This window comes from Furipterus horrens, unplaced genomic scaffold (genome assembly GCF_987537825.1).
Source record: "Furipterus horrens unplaced genomic scaffold, mFurHor1.1.pri manual_scaffold_17, whole genome shotgun sequence".
NCBI lineage: Eukaryota > Metazoa > Chordata > Mammalia > Chiroptera > Furipteridae > Furipterus > Furipterus horrens.
Window position 1 is genome coordinate 39,842,237 of NW_028327187.1, and position 17,299 is coordinate 39,859,535.

The following is a 17,299-nucleotide window of genomic DNA, read 5'->3' on the forward strand; positions in this document are numbered from 1 at the left end:
ATGGGATCAGAATCATCACGGTTTAGGTCAGAGGTTCTCAACCTGTGGGTCGTGACCCCTTTGGGGGTCAAACGACCCTTTCACAGGGGTCGCCTAAGGCCATCGGGAGACACATATATAATTACATATTGTTTTTGTGATTAATCACTATGCTTTATGTTCAATTTGTAACAATGAAAATGCATCCTGCATATCAGATATTTACATTATGATTCATAATAGTAGCAAAATTACAGTTATGAAGTAGCAATGAAAATAATTTTGTGGTTGGGGGTCACCACAACATGAGGAACTGTATTAAAGGGTCGCGGCATTAGCAAGCTTGAGAACCACTGGTCTAGGGCATTCTGTACGTTTTGGTCAGATTCAGAACTTTTTGTGAAAATATTTTTGCTTCCGCTATAAATCCTATGGTGAAGCTCATTAGTTCTCAACCCCCTGAACCCTTCATTTTTATAATGTCCTCCTGCATAGTTCTAATGTTTGGGGACCCACATTCAAGACTCTTGACACTTTCAAAGCCATGAACCAAGCATGAGATACACCATTTGTTATTCTTAGCCTTCAGATTCTCCTTCCATGTCACCCCCCCCTCCGCCTCCGCTCCCACTTGCTCTGGAACATCTGCCTCCCCAGGACACTTGGACATTTCGGCTATGGACCATGAACTGGAATAAGGAGCTCCAATCTCTTAGCAGAAATCGGGAGAGGGTAATGTATCATTTTTCAAAGTGGGGAAAACCAATATGCTGTAGCGTTTCTCCTCAGGCCCACCTGGCCTGCTGTGTGTTGAGGGCCCCGACCCACATGACTGAGTGTGACCAGCCAGAGTTCCTGCTGTGCTCAACCACCAGCTGAGAGGCTGCCCGCCCACCTTGGGGCCTCCTCAGCCCTTGGGTCTCGCCACCCCAGCGCCCACTCCGCCCAATCCTCACCCTCCAGAGTTTCAGCCTTCTGCTCAGGCTCCTCTTCGACTTCGACCTCGATCTCGGCCTCAGGCTGGTCCTTGGGCGCTATGGCTGGGGCCCCCTCTCCGGAGCCCTGGGGCACCACGGCTGCGGCTCCCTCTCCGGAGCCTGGGGGCAAAATGGCTGCCGCCCCCTCTCTGGAGCCCCAGGACTCCATGACTGGAGCCCTCTCTCCGGACCTCCCGGGCACCGAGAGCACGCGGACGCGGCCCTCGGGCGTGGGCATCCGATACCGGGGCTGAACTACTCCTACGCCACCGTGGGGAGGCCAGAACAGGTGGTCATTCTGGTACACGCGGTGCAGCATTGATCGCACCACATCCATGAACATAAAGCGAAGGCCCGGCACAGGGGTCCAGGGGCCACCCCGTGCCACCGGTCTGGGCACCCCGCGCCACTGGCCTGGGCCCTGCTCTATCATCTCCTCCCCCTCTTCTGCCGGCCCGGTTTCAGAATCCTCCTCGCTGGTACTTCCCCCCGGGCCTCTGGTTTCCATGGCCTCCTCACCCAGACCGCCCACGGCGCCTGCAACTCCCACCGCCCCGGCTTCGTCATCACCATGGGGCTCGGTGTCGTGCATCACCACGGCCTCAGCTTCCTCCTCCCACACTCCGGCTTCCGCCTCGGCCAAGGGTTCCCCCTGGCCCCGCAGGGCAGGGTTTTCATCACCAGTGTCAGACATGGCACCAGGCAGTACTTCAACCGAGCAGCGACGAGGCTGTGGTGTCAACCGTCAAGATGGTGGCCACCGACAGGAAGTGGAAGACCTTGCGGCGGAAGACCTTGCGGCGGATGACCCCGCGGCGGAAGACCAGGCCCTCCAGGGGAGAGCAGTCTCCGTTGGTGCCTGAAAAGTCCTCACAACCGGAAACGCAGGGAGCAGGTATCCATGGGAGGCGGTGCCAGAGAACTGAACGAAGGGCCATCGTCTCCTCACAAACATTGAGTTCATTGGCTGAGAAGCGAGGATTGACATGCCATGTGCCCAATGAATGGCTAAGGCTTTTAGATTCTAAGGTGGGTCTACAATCACCTCTTTCCTTTGAGGCCTTGGGGTCCTGAGCTACATTTAGGTCCACGCAAGTCCTGCCTACTTTTAATTATGCAGTTGTCTGAAAAACTAGCAGCCTGACGTGGAGACACCCTGGGTTGGTGACACTTATTCTATAAAGCAGTGATTTTCAACTGGTGTGCAGCAGGTATTTTTAAAACATGCAATACCTGATTAGTCAGGGGCACTGGACTCTTTTCCCTTAGATTGTCAAATATAGAAAAGACAACAGCCAACACAACAATAGCTGTCCAGTGTGAGTGAATCAAAACTACCTATCTTTTGGTCAGAGCAGCCAAAAGTACATGTTTTTGCTATGCTGCGGAATTTTAGTAATTAGTTTATGTGTGGCAGGAGATGAAAAAGGTTGAAAATTGCTGCTGTAAAGGGCAGACAGTACACATGTTGGGTTTGGAAAAACTCAGGTACATTTGAAACCACTATGTACATACATAATTATACAACAAGAGGGAAAATTTTTTGATAAATATTTTATTGTTGAAACTAAAAATATATACTAATTGCATACAATTTTTTTATGATAAAGGTCTATTAATGAAAAGAGTGGACTTCTTTTGAGAGTAACATTTTTGCTTAATTGGGGTTCAAAGTTAGTGTTCTCTGTCAAAATTGATTGCATATGTTGATCTGTTGACCTGTAATGATTTGTTTTTAGTTTGTTGTCATTTTGATGTTCATAATTTTGATTTTCTTTTTCTTAAGTAAATCCCTTTAACATTTCATATAGTAATAGCTTGGTGGTGAAGAACTCCTTTAGCTTTACTTTGTCTGGGAAGCACTTCAGCTGTTCTTCCATTCTAAATGATAGCTTTGCTGGATAGAGTAATCTTGGTTGTAAGTCCTTGCTTTTCATAACCTTGAATACTTGTTGCCAGCCCCTTCTTGCCTGCAAAGTTTCTTCTGAGAAATCAGTTGATAGTCATGTAGGTACCCCTTTGTAAGTGACTCTCTGCTTTTCTCTTGTTGCTCTTAAGTTTCTCTCTTTATGTTTAACTTTTGGCATTTTAATTATAATGTGTCTTGGTGTGGTCCTCTTTGGGTCTAGCTTGTTTGGGACTCTCTGTGCTTCCAAGACTTGTATGTCTATTACCCTCGCCAAGTTTGGGGAGTTATTCTTTATTATTTTCTAAGATAAGTTCAATTTCTTGCGTTTCCTCTTTTCCTTCTGGCACCCCTATAGTTGGGATGTTGGCACAATTAAAGTTGTCCCAGAGATTCTTAAGCTTCTCCTCATTTTAAAAATTTCTTGTTTCCTCGTTCTGTACTGGTTAACTGTTTTTTTCTTCCTTATGTTCCAAATTATTGATTTGAACCCTGGTTGCCTTCCCTTCACCATTGGTTTTGTGTGTATTTTCCTTTATTTCATTTAGCATAGCTTTCACTTCTTCCCTTATGTGTTTGCTGTACTTAAGCATATCTGTCAAGCCTGTGAGCATTTTTATCACCAGTGTTTTGAACTGTACATCTGTTAGGTTGGCTATCTCCTCAACGCTTAATTCTCCCACTGGAACCTTGATCCGTTCTCCCTTTTGGGCCATACTTCTCTGTCTCCTCATCTAGACAGGCTCCTCTGTTTGTTTGCCTCTGTGTCTTAGGTAGAGCTGTCACTCCTGTTACATTGTAAGGGGTGGAACCTTAGGTATTTGTCAGTACAGGGTGACCTGTTTCACCACATTGTGGCATTATATGTGGGGGATGGGTCTGAGAAGGAACAATGTCACTTGCTCAGCACTTGCCCATTTTCCAGGCACTTCTTCCACTTCCATATGGGATTTGCATCTCTCTAGCTGTTGCCCTGGCTGTTGTTCCCAGAGTGGGTGGGTCTTCAGATGTTCTAGGACCATGGGGGCCCTCTAAACAAGCAGACTTTGCTTAGAGACTGGCAGATTCTTCCTCTACCCCAACCCCACTGGTTTGCACAATCAGAAGCAATGAGGCTTGATTTTCCCCGCTGCTGGGACTATGAGTTGCATGGTCTGGTCTGGTATGGTGCTGGGAGCGCTGCCCAGGTGTCCCTCCCAACTTTTTAAAACATGTGACTGAGCTTTCCACCAGCCTTCTGCTGCCACAACTGCTGCTGCCACCACACCGTGTCCTCTCTGCCCTGGCTCCTCCCCTCCTACCTGTCTGGATGAGTATTTCTTTTTTATATCTTTGTTGGACTTCCATGCAGTTCAATTTTCTGGGACTTCTGGTTGTCTCTAGTTTTTAGGTAGTTGTATTCCTTCTTAGTTGTGGAGGGAGATGCAGCGTGTCTGTCTAGGCCTCCATCTTGGCCGGAAGTTCAAGTTTTTACGTAGTTTATCTTTTAAAAGAATATTCTGAGTATTTTTAAAGGATTTAAAAAGCACTCTCAATTAGCATACAGCTTTTCTTATTTATGTAACAGATGCATCTTCATCTGCTTGAGTATAGCAAAGGGTTATTTATAATCTGAATCAACTTATGAATTCAGAAATGTGCTATTTCAGAATTGTATTTTATAGAATGTACTTCACTGCTTCTACCACTGATCCTTTCAATATGCAAAGTACAGATAGTATCCCTTGAAATTGCTTTAAAACACTAGCATTTTAATTGAAATACAGTTAAAAACCTAGAACTTCCTACTATGGTGCCTGGACTTAGTATTAATGAATATAGAAGTTGAACTATACAGCAAAAATTTTGCCATTTCTTTTTCCTTGAAGCAGAAGAAAGGAGAGAAAGGGGATGTGAAAACTTTTACGTATTTCCTGTCTCAATAATTGCCTGAGATACAACTGTAGTATCTCCTCATGATAGGAGTCATGAGGTAGGGCACCTGCATGGCCAATCTGCGGGCCAGGAGCATCCATTACCTTTGCACCTGCCACCATCCATATCCTTTACTTTGGAGGATGCTGGGGCCATCACCTCTTTTGTGTCCAGGGATAGAAATCTGTGTTATTCTTTGTCTCATATACTTCAAATAAATTTTCTTCTGTTTCAGAAAAAATTATTGAGACAGGAAATATTTAAAAACTGAATAGGATAACAATGAATCTTTCATAATACCAACAACTGCACAATGACGAACAACCATGTAGCTCATCAATTTTATAATTTATGTTGGATTCAGTATCTCTTCTATGTATCTCAACTAATTCAAACCACATACCCCCCAAATACAAAGATAAACTTATCCTTCATTGTCGCTATATGTATTATATATTAAACCAAACCCAGCATCGAATATGCTTGCATAATTATGCTGTGAAAGATGATAGCAGTGATGATGATAGTGAAAAAGGACTGTCTTTAGCCCAAGAAGAATGAGGGGAAAAATGTGAAAACAAGTAGAAAGCTGACAAAGAGTTGGTCATCTTCTAACCAGGGAAGGTCATTTTAAACATAGGAATATAAAAATAAAAATATTTCCTTATTCCCGCTGTGTGGCAATATTATGAAATATTTATTTTATATATCAAATAAGAACAGGACTAAGTAATCCAACTCTACTGCAGCATTATAAAAATCATCCTACCTCCTCACTCATCACTGAAGGCCTGCTTTGTTGCTGGCACACCCTGCCACTGCCCTGCAGAAATCCTTAGATTACACAAAGTCCTTCACCAGATTAGGCCAATGTCCAGGGCACTGACTCCTCATTTCACTCAGGCTTATGCAAAAGATGTAAAATTTGGTGCAGATGCTTGAGCCTCAATGCATCAAGGTCATAGACCTTTTTTTAGCTGGCACTGTAGCCGTAACTATGGGGATCATGGGGATAACACTGATTATTGAACAGAGTTTGGGAAGTCACTAAGTAACAAAATGTGGTACGATCATTGCAAAGTCCACTGACTTAGATAAATATAAAAATATTAGCACCGAACTGTTCAAGATGTTGTCAACAATACAAATAAAGAAGCTGGGGATGGCATTGTGCTGGCACACTCTTTTGCCAAGGAAGGTTTTGAGATTAGCAAAGGTGTTAATCCAATGGAAATCAGGAGAGGTGTGATGTTACCTGGTGATCCTGTCATTTCTGAACTTAAGAAGCAATCTAAATCTATGACAACCCCTGAAGAAATAGCTCAGCTTGCTACAATTTCTGCAAATGGAGACAAGGAAATTAGCAACATCATTTCCAATGTGATAGAAATGGTTGGAAGAAAGGACGTCATCACAGTAAAGGATGGAAAAACACTGAATGACAAATTAGAAATTATTGAAGGCATGAAGTTTGAGGTTATATTTCTCCATACTTTATTAATACAGAAAAAGGTCAGAAATGTAAATTTCAAAATACCCATGTCCTGTTGAGTAAAAATAAAATTTCTGGTGTTCAGTTCATTGACCCTACTTTTGAAATTGCCAGTGCTCACCATAAGCCCTTGATCATAATTGCTGAAGATGTTGATGGAGAAGCTCTAAGTACAGTTGGTCTGATTAATAGGATAAAAGTTGGTTTTAGCAGTCAAAGCTCTAGGTTTTGGTGACAATTGGAAGAAACACCTTAAAGATACGGCTATTGCTACTGGTGGTGCAGTGTTTGGAGAAAAAGGATTGACTCTAGAGGTTGAAGATGTTCAGCCTCCTTTTAGGGAAATTTAGAGAGGTCATTGTGACCAAAAATGATGCCATGCTTTTGAGGGGAAAAGGTGACAAGGCTCAAGTTGAAAAAAATGCATTCAAGAAATCACTGAGCAGTTAGATACCACAACTGGTGAATATGAAAAGGAAAACTAAATTAACATCTGGCAACACTTTCTCTTTTTTTTGGTTTTGGCCAAACTTTTTATTTAGTATTCTGTAGTTGCTTAACACACACTTAAATGGTCTTATTGGGGGAAGGGGAAAGGGGAGGTTCTTGTAGATTCCCAAGGAAATGTCAGAAAGGCAAAATATGGCCAGCACTATCCATTTGTTTTGGGTTTACTGGGTGAATAGCACTTTCTTTACATAAGCATCCGATCTCAGGTTTTTCATACTGAGAACATTTGAGATTTGTTTGATGACAGTATGATATCCTAAGAGTAGCAAACCCCAACCACCCTCTAATAACCAGCTTATTTGCATAGGTAGAGGGGTTCATCTTTCCATTTTAAGATGGCTAGATGTTTGTAGAAAATCTTAGAATTGCTTGGCAGTAAATGTACTGGGAAAAATGTTAGAAAGTGGCCTTTAGGGACACTTTTACTTGGAAAATTACAACACTAGTACACTCTCAGACGGAGTAGCTACGCTGAAGGTTGGTGCGACAAGTGATGTTGAGGTGAATAAAAAGAAAGACAGAGTAACAAATGCCCTCAGTGCTACATGAGCTGCTGTTGAGGAAGATACTGTTCTGGGAGGGAGTTGTGCCCTGCTTTGGTGCTTTCCAGCCTTGACTCATTAACTCCAGCTAATGAAAATAAAAAAAAATTGGTATAGGAATTATTTAAAAAAACACTCAGAATTCCTGCAATGACCATTGCAAGGAATGCAGGGGTTGAGGGATCATTGATAGTTGAGAAAATTACGCCAAGTTCCTCAAAGTTGGTTATGACGCTATGATTGGAGATTTTGTGAATATGGTGGAAAAAGGAACCTTTGATCCAACTAAGGTTGTAAGAACTGTTTTATTTGATGATCCTGGAGTGGCCTCTTTGTTAACAACAGCAGAAGTTGTAATCACAGAAATTCCTAAAGAAGAGAAAGACCTTGGGGTGGGTGGAATGGGAGGTGGTATGGGAGGTGGCATGTTCTAATCCTGGAATAGTGCTTTACCATCGTTAATGAGAACTGTGAGAGGAAGCTCAAGGCAGTGCTCCTCATCTAGAATTTCAGAGAAGTCAGTTGAAGGGAAAGACTGAAGAAAATGCTGGCTTATGTTTAAGAAAATCACTATAACCAAAAATCACTATAACCATCAGTTACTGGTTTCAATTGACAGCATACAATGGTTTACTGCTGTCGTTGCCCATGCCTACAAGTAATTTATTTTATATTTTTGAGTAAAAATACATTTTTACATTCCTGATAACTAAGTGGAAGAGCCATATACCAATGTACTGCTTTCAACTTAAATCACTGAGTCATTTTTACTACTATTCTGTTAAAATCAGGATTTTAGTGCTTGTTAAGAAACAGCCTTTCTGTGGAGAGTAAGAATAATTGTATACAAAGTAGACAAATATCCAGTTATGTGATCTTTGTGTAATAAAGTTTGTTCAAAGTTAAAAAAATATAAATCATCCCTTCACCTCAGTGTAAAATTTAAATGCATCTAACACAAGGGTACATGCTATTTAAAATGTAGTAATACTGCTGCTGCGCTGCCAAGTAGTTCCAGTCTCTACCTAGGTCCCACTGCAATACTGGTAGTCTTAGTAGTTTTATCAAAATAAGTTACTTTAAAAATAAAACATTTTATTTTATTTTCAATTTTTGATTTATTTATTGTCTTTCTGTTACAGTTGCCCCACTTCCCTCATCTCCCCTCCCAGCCCACCCTTTCTCCCACAGTCAATACCCACCTTGTTGTACATGTCCATGGGTTATTTATACTAGTTCCCTTACTAAACCCTTCCCCTACTTACCCTCCTCCTCCCCCATCTCCCCTGGTAACTATTAGTCTGTTCCTTGTTTACATGCCTCTGGTTAAATTTTGCTCATTTGTTTGTGTTGTCCATTAGTTTCCTGTATTAGATGATATTATATGCTATTTGTCTTTCATTGCCTAGCTTATTTCGCTAATCATAATTCTCTCTAGTTCCATCCATGTTATCGCAAAAATAAAACATTTTAAAAAATCAAATGCTACAGTAACTATAAATTCAAGTAAAATTTATTTATTTAAATATTATATTTGCTTCCCGCTAATAAACCTTTATTTATTTCACTCAAACCAAACAATAAATATTCTATGCTGAAGTATCTTCTTTGCCCAATTAATTCAAAGCAAAACACCAAAATGATTAGTAAAGACAAATGTAGGGTTTAACATACCCTTTTAATTTGTGTTTAAATATCCTGAAAGTTTAGAAGTGTTTTAAGTTTGTAATTCCTAATAGGAAAACATTATATGAATGAGTACCTTAACGGAAAACCACTATAAAATGTTACAGCTGCATTTGGCAGAGGGGTAGGGATTTTCTTCAAAGCATTCTTCATGAGAAGGTCAGAGATAAACTGGTTTGTATTTTGCAACATCCATTGCGTGGCCTAAGTTGCTTTTCCTCCAGCAATGGTTTTATTTGTCAGAAGGGCATTATGCTTGACCTCTATATTTGGCTGACAAGTTACTGATGAGATTCATAACCTTCGGGTTGCTCTGATTTTTGACATATTTGCTGGGTTTTGGGCCACATCCTGGAAGGCCATCATAACTTCTGGATCCTGCATGGATTCAAGAATCTTGGGATCACTAAGAATTTCATGAAGCCCAGGCATTCCTGCCATTTAGGTATGTCCCCTCCCATTCCATCCATTCTTCCAGGAAAACTACCAGTCATTCCCCCAGGAAAGCCATCTAGAAAAGAGCTATACTGAACTCCTGATTGTCCTGTTTTTTTCCTCTCTCTTGGCTCTCTTGTGTTGTTCAGAATCTTCTTAACTCTTTCCATTCTTTGATCTCTTGCTCTTCTCATTTCTGCTTATACTTTCTCTGATGTTCTGCAATTTTCTGGGTCCTTGGTTGAACTTCTTTCATTATTGCACTACTATCTTCATTATAATCCAATTTACATGCAAGGTCAAGATCATGGGCTGCTTCTTCCCAATGGCCCAGAAGTCTGTATGTTTTCCCTTGTCACTTGTTAGGCTGAGTTGAATCAGAATTTATTTTAACAGCTCTTTCACAGTCTCTAATGGCAGGATTTGGTTTCTGTGATTTGATGAAGACACTGGCTCTCTTGGCAAACAGAATGGCCAAGCGAGGATTCAGCTTGATGGCATTCATGAACAAGTCAATGGCTTCTGTAGTTCACTATAATTTAGGGCATCAACAGCAGCCACTTTTTAAACAAATTATTTGCCTGACCCATCATATCTTCTGTTATCTCTACATTTTCACCTCCCATTTTTTGAAGGACATCTGTGTCTGGTTCAATCACAGTTTCACCGTCGATTTCTAGATCACTCCTCACTTAATGGTTCCTCTTTATGTTTTCCTCCATCTTCTTACTCTTTGTTTTTTCTTCTCTGATATTTTCTTCTGATTTAGTTTTATGAGTAGCAGGTGGTATTTTACACCACTTCCCCATGCTCTTCACCCACTTTCTCAGGAAAACATTTCCTCAGTGTGCAGAATACTTGGATTCTGTCTACTCATTTTCACCAATGCCCAAAGTTCCCTCACTCTGTGAGGGCCCATGGTCATGAAGCTGGGGAAGGCCGCGAGTGCAACTGAGGCTTCGGCCTGTTTCCAGGCCATGGCGCTAGCTTTACATCATCATGTAGAAGGGGCTTACATAGTTTATTTTGAAAATGTCTTTTCACACAGACATTGGCAAATATTGATATCAATCCATGAGATAGGTACTTCCAAATGCTGACATCAATCCACATGCATATGTTTTTTAAATTTTATTTTTCAGTTACAGTTTATATTCAGTATTATTTTTTATTAGTTTCAGGTGCACAGCATAGTGGTTAGATCATGTAAAATATACTTTAAAAAGTGTTCCAATATTTCCAGTACCCACCTGGCAACATACATAGTTATTACAATACTACTGACTATATTCCCTGTGCTGTACTTTACATCCCTGTGACTATTTTGTAACTACCAATCTTAATCCCTTCACCTTTTTCACTCAGCCTCTCAAAACCCTTGCCTCTGGCAACCATCAGTTTATTCTCTATATCTGTGGGTCTGTTTCTGCTTTGTTTATTTTGTACTTTAGATTCCACATGTAAATGAAATCATATGGTATTTGTCTTTCTCTGACTGACTTATTTCACTTAACATGAGCATATGATTTTTAAAGCTAATGCAGGTTTTTAAAGAGATTTTATTTATTTATTTTTAGAGAGAGGGAAGGGAGGGAGAATGAGAAGGAGAGAAACATCAATCGGTTGCCTCTTGCATGTCCCCAATTAGGGATCTGGCCTGCAACCCAGGCATGTGCCCTGACTGGGAATTGAACCCATGACCTTTTGACATGCAGGATGACACCCAACCCATTGAACCACACCAGTCAGGGCATGCATATGATTTTAACTGAGCTTATTCATGTCTTGCATGTCATTTATAGAATTCTGTTAGATTTTCCTCCTGATATTTGCCTTTTAACAGGTCATTACCTTATAGATTAATCACTTCCAATTGAAGTTTATGTGGAAGCTCCTCAATTGCATGGTTAGTCTGTGTGAAATATGGAAACTTCCTTTGTACTTTCATAGAGGTCAGAAAAACTGCTGGAACTATTGTCTGAACTTGTATCTATATTCACTGAAAATCTGTGTGGGAATAGAGATCTTGCTCCTTATTTTAACAAATGACATCATGAGAAGCATATAAAGCAGGCAGACAGTACTTTAATTTGAATGATTTTTTGTTGCTATTGAAATTACCACACTATAAGTTTTGTATATAACCATAGTTGCATTGTAGTTGTAGGTTGAAATGATTAAGAAATATTATCAAACCTACAATAAAAGCTTATTTTTAAAGCCATTCAGTGTTGAATGATAACATTTGAGGGAGATTTTGTCAGTCAAAATAATTTGGTGTCCACCTTGAGCTCAAAAAATCACACACATACACACGCACGCACACACACACACACACCTTTACCACTGTGAAGCAATAGAATTGCTCTGCGGTAGAGGAAGTGAGAATATCCAGCTTCTATTTCTGACAAAAGCTCACAGAACTGTGATAGTTAAGTTCATGAGAGTGAATGAATTTCCCCATTGATACTATTGAATGAATAGCACATGAGAGATTCAAATATTGTCTGAAATGCAACTGCTGATAAATAATATAATGAATAATCATAATAGTTAAGTACTTTACATTTTCACAAGTTTTGTATATATGTTCACAAACCCTTTTTCTGCTTCACACGTATTTTTACCACCTCTTACAGATTCTACTTCAGGTTATAATAAGTGTTTTTTTCAACTTCTTCCAAATATTCTCCCCAAAGTAGTTCCATGCAAACTGTTCATAGATGCTAAGTATTCAGTCACTTTAAACTCATCAGTCACTAACTTTTCAGTCCTGGTCTTCTTATTCCTGTCATTATCAAATTCCTGGTATGACAAGTATGGAATTTTTGATGTGTTTTGTTAGTACAAGTATTACTAGGACATTCTCAGACAAGTATTGAGATTCGAAGTTCTCCCAAGTAAATAAAAGTTCCAATTGGCTACCTGATTACATCTCTCAAATCTCTTGAAGAAAACCCATAGACCTGCCACTTGGCATCCCAAGAAAGAGCTTATTAGGAAGCTGCCAATGAAAAATATGGCTATGACTTAAGTGACACACCAGATCAGATGGATTTAACTGATAACTTCAGAGCAATCCACTCCAAAACAGCAGAACATACATTCTTTTCAGGTGCACATAGAAAAATTTCTAGGATAGAACACAGGTTAGGACACAAAACAAGTCTCAATAAACTACAGAAGATTTAAATAATATCAAGCATCTTATCTGACCATAATGATATGAAACTAGAAATTAATAACAAGAAAAAAACTGAGAAACACACAAAGACATGGAGGCTAAATAACATGTTATTAAAAAATGAGTGGGAGACAACTAAGAAGGAATACAATGATCTCAGAACTAGAGACAACCAGAAGTTCCAGAGCAGCATGGAAATCCAACAACAAAGATATAAAAAAGAAATACTCATCAGACTTCAGGCCAAGATGGAGGCCCAGACAGACACACTGTGTCTCCCTCCACAACTAAGAAGGAATACAACTACATCAAAACTAGAGACAACCAGAAGTTCCAGAAAAATGAGCTGCATGGAAGCCAAAAAACAAAGATATAAAAAAGAAATAATCATCCATACAGGTAGAAGGGGCAGAGCCCAGGCGGAGAGGATGTGGTGTGGTGGCAGCAACAGTGGTGGCGGCAGCAGCAGGCCAGCAGAAAGCAGTCGCACATTTTAAAAAGTCAGGAGGGACACTGGGGAGAACTCCCAGCACCAGACCAGGTCACGCATCACCATCCCAGCGCCAGGGAAAATCAAGCCTCATTGCTTCTGACTGTGCAGACCAGTGGAAGTTGGGGGGGGGGGGAGGCAGAAGCTGCCAGTCTCAGCAGAGTCCGCTTGTTCAAAGGGCTCCCACAGTCCTAGAACATCCGCAGACCCAGCCACTCTGGGAAGGACAGCCAGGGCAGCAGCTAGAGAGACGCCAGTCCCATACAAAAGTGGGAGAAGAGCATAGAAAAGGGGCAAGTGCTGAGCAAGCAGCATTGTTCCCTCTCAGACTCCTCCTCCACATACAGTGCTACAACGTGGTGAAACAGGTCACCCTGTACCAACAAGAAAACCTAAGGCTCCGCCCCTTATAACATAACAGGAGGAATAGCTCTACTTAAGACACAGAGGCAAACAAACACAGGAGCCTGTCAAGATGAGGAGACAGAGAAGTATGGCTCAGAAAAGGGAACGGATCAAGGTTCCAGGGGGAGAACTAAGCGATGAGGAGATAGCCAACCTGACAAATGAGGAGATAGCCAACCTAAGAGACGCAGAGTTCCAAATACTGGTGATAAAGATGCTCACAGGCTTGACAGATATGCTTAAGTACGGTAAATGCATAAGGGAAGAAGTGAAGGCTATGCTAAATGAAACAAAGTAAAATTCACACAAAACCAATGGTGAAGGGAAGGAAACAGGGATTCAAATCAAGGATTTGGAATATAAGGAGAGCTGCGCTCTCAGGCTTCTGAGACCCGTCTGTAGTTTGGACTAATTGCAGACAGAACATCTCAGTGAGCAGCTGGACACTGGCAGGAGTCGAGCCTTGGCACTGCTGGATTAGAGAAAAACCATCTGGGAACAACCTGTTTAGTGAGGATAGTGGAAGAAAAAGGGACAAAACAGGATTCCTGACTGGGGTGGCTGCCCAAGCTGCAGCTAGAAGTATACAAAGGCTTTTTGGCGACCACAGGCTTCCCCAGAGAGGAGTCGGGAGGAGAGCAGATCTCTGCCTGTTGGCAGAGATGGGACTCGACCAAGTGGCATTGGCGCTGAAGGACAGGAGACAGCATGCTGCTGGGCAAGTGAGAACATAATTTACTTTTATATTTTTCTCTTGGACTGCGGAGAGGGGTGGAAAGTTTGGGGATGGTAGGACATTCTTGAGGAGTACAGGCGCAGAGGGGCGCTCGTCCACTCCTCAACCCTCCCCTTGGGTCACGCAGGCGAGCATAGGGAAGTGCCTTCATTCACTGGCCCAGGTTTGCGGGGCCGTGAGTCCAGGTGCCCCTCGGACACGCCCCAACAAACATAAGTTCAGTGCCCCAATGGGCACAGGGAGGGCCCACTGAACACGCAGAAGACCGTGCGCAGACACCCCTAGCCAGGTCCAGTGGGCGCCAGGCCCCTGGCCGGAATGCAGACCACTTGCTCAGGCTCTGCTCATGCCCGCCCAGATGGGTACGGGAAGGCAGGCGGCTGAGGCATGGGAATAGCGGGTGGCAGCGACTCACAGACGCTCACTTCCACTGTGCACAGGTGTCCGGGGCCCTGCCTGGGAGGCGAGAGACCAGCTCCCGGAGTGCAGCGCGGCTGGGCAGGACCCAGGCAAGCTCTCGGGCCGCCCCGCACATGCAGGGGCGCATGCGCAAGGGCACCTCAGCTGGCTCCAGTGGGCAGCAAGGGAGCGCGCCGTGCCGGCAGCCGTGGGCGCACACCATTGTGGCAACCGCGGGCGCACACCAGTGCTGCAAGAAACAAGAACCTCTGAACCACCACACTAGACCAGCTGTGGACGCAGAAAAAGAAGACGACACACCAAGGCTGAACTGAGTAAAAACATTCCTTTTTTTTTTTTTTCCTTCTTCTCTTTTTTTCTTTTTCTTTCTTTCTTTTCTCTTTTTTCTTTTTCCTTTTTCTTTTTCTTTCTTTTTTCTTTCTTTCTTCTTTCTTCTCTTCTTTCTTTTCTTCTTTCATTCTTTCTTCTTTTCTTTCTACTTTTTTCTTTTTCTTTCTTTTCTTTCTTTTTTTCCCTTCCTTAAAAAAAAAAAAAGGAGAAGAAGAGAGGAGGGGAGGAAAAAACAAAAGAAAAACAAACTATATCTCTAATGCATTTCATATAATCTCTCCTTCTCATCCTTTCTCTTTAATCATTGTTTATTTGTTTGTGTGTCTAGTTTAGCCCCCCTTTCACTCTAAATAGAATATAATTACTATATAAACCCAATATAATACAATCCCACTTTCTTACTATATTCTGCATTTTCCATCCTTTTCTTCTATTTTTATTAACATACAATGTAAATATTACCTACTGGCTTGCATAGTCTCAACTATTATTAATCTATCATCCCCTATATCAAAAATCATATTTTTCCTCCCTAAAAACAACTCTTATCTATTCTTCTTATAGTATAAGAGCTCTAATCTCTTTACATTTATATTAATACTGGCTTGTTGGCTGACAATAGCGGGATAGAGGGTGGGGGATATTTTTGAGGGTGTGGGTCTCCTACCTGGGCTGTGTGTTTATGTTTTTAACAGCATCTCCACAAAAGAACTCAAGACAAAGTGGATAAAGTAACTCTCAATCAACTAGCCAGAAGGAAGATCCTACCAAAGGACATCTGAAATATAACCAGACAACATAAACAAACGACATAAAGGGTATCCCAAGATCATCAGGCTCAGGAGATCAAAGAGACTGTACCACTGAAAACCCCAGATCTCCTATAAAGAATCTCACACCACAAAGGTGGGAAGTCAAAGCAGACCATCCCCCAAAAATAAAAACAAACAAGAAGAATCCAACATGGTAAGACGCAGAAATAACCTCTCAATGAAAAGAAAAGAGGAATCCCCAGAAAGAGAGGTAGATGGAATAGACATAGCCCAAATGCCAGACATAGAATTCAAAACAATGGTGGTGAAGAAGCTCAATATACTCGACAACCTTAAAAACAACTATGACAACCTCCAAAGAAGTTACCAGCAGCCCCAATAAAATTACAGGGAACTTACAGAGAACTACACCAGCATAAAAAAAGACATAGAAACTATTAACAAGTACCAGGAATAAATGAAGAATTCAATCTCTGAACTGAGAAACACAGTAGAATCAGTCAAAAGCAGACTAAATGAAGCAGAGGATCGGATTAGTGAGTTAGAAGATAATGTAGAGAAAAACTCCCAGATAATACAGCAAAATGAAAAAAGATTGAAAAAAATTAACAAGATGTAAGGGAATTACAGGATAGCATGAGAAAAAATAATATCAGGATCATCAGAATAAGAGAGGGAGAAGAAAAGGAGCATGGAATTGAAAAACTGATAGGAGAAATAGTGATAGAAAATTTTCCCAACCTGATGAGAGAAAAGGTTATACAAGTTCAGGAAGCACAGAGAGTTCCAATGAAGAGGAACCCGCAAAAACCCACTCCAAGTCACGTCATAATTAAAATGGCAACATTCCACGACAAAGAGAGAATCCTAAAAGCAGCAAGAGAAAAATAGCAAGTAACATACAAGGGAGCTCCGATAAGGCTATCGACCGATTTCTCAACAGAAACATTACAAGCCAGAAGGGAATGGTCAAAAACATTTCAAGCAATGAAAAACAAAGTCCTACAACCAAGAATACTCTACCCAGCAAGGCTCTCATTCAAAATAGAAGGTAAAATAAGGAGTTTCTCAAACAAAGGAAGACTAAAAGAATACATCTCCACCAAACCAGCATTGCAAGAGATGCTAAAGGGAGTGTTCTAAGAAAAAAGAAGAGAAGAAAAAAGAAAAAGAAAAAAGAGGAGAGGAACAGAGGTACAAAGGGAAATGAATAAATACACATCAATAATAGCCTTAAATGTAAATGGATTAAATGCTCCAATTAAAAGACATAGGGTAATGGGATGGATAAGAAAACAGGACCCACATACTTGCTGTCTACAAGAAACACACCTCAAAACAAAAGATTTACATAGACTGAAAGTAAAGGGATATAAAAAAATATTCCAAGCAAACAGACCTAAAAAAAAAGCTAGGGTAGCAGTCCTCATATCAGACAAAACGGATTTCAAAGCAAGGGCAACATAAACAGACAAAGAAGGACATTTCGTAATACTTAAAGGAACAATCCGTCAAAAAGA

The 17,299-nt window shown here is 41.4% G+C and overlaps 1 protein-coding gene and 2 pseudogenes across 1 annotated transcript in view; 1 reads left to right on the top strand and 2 right to left on the bottom strand.

The window, feature by feature from the left end:
* LONRF3 (LON peptidase N-terminal domain and ring finger 3) overlaps positions 1-17,299 on the bottom strand; it is a 76,403-nt gene that overhangs the window by 2,121 nt on the left and 56,983 nt on the right. The window lies entirely within an intron of this gene.
* LOC149990872 (60 kDa heat shock protein, mitochondrial pseudogene) lies at positions 1,707-7,754 on the top strand (annotated as a pseudogene).
* LOC149990873 (hsc70-interacting protein pseudogene) lies at positions 9,117-10,360 on the bottom strand (annotated as a pseudogene).